Here is a 344-nt window from a genome sequence, read left to right on the forward strand (position 1 = left end):
TTATAAAACATTAATTCAATTCAATTCAATTTTATTTGTATAGCGCCAATTCATAACAGAAGTTATCTCAGGACACTTTTCAGATAGAGCAGGTCTAGACCGAACTCCTTATAAGTTAAAGTAATCACTGATGAACTTGCAGTCCTGTCTGTTCAGTTCAGGCTAAATTCTAGTTTATGACAACTTGAGTGTAATTTGCTTAGTTTTAGCCATCAAAGGTTGCCCAGGTAACCCTAAGGGGGTCCTCTGAGTTAGTGCAGGAGGTTTGATCTTTAAAAAAAATAAAAAATAAAATAAACATTAACATAAATCGATCATATTTTAGTTAAACCAGCATATATATT

At 32.3% G+C, this 344-nt stretch overlaps 1 protein-coding gene across 1 annotated transcript in view; it reads right to left on the reverse strand.

The window, feature by feature from the left end:
- The window catches only part of fam151b (family with sequence similarity 151 member B), a 4,374-nt gene that overhangs the window by 2,549 nt on the left and 1,481 nt on the right, over positions 1-344 (reverse strand). The gene's annotated exons all lie outside the window — the stretch shown is intronic.

Source organism: Morone saxatilis, unplaced genomic scaffold (genome assembly GCF_004916995.1).
Source record: "Morone saxatilis isolate NCDOM2014 unplaced genomic scaffold, NCSU_SB_2.0 Contig16, whole genome shotgun sequence".
NCBI lineage: Eukaryota > Metazoa > Chordata > Actinopteri > Moronidae > Morone > Morone saxatilis.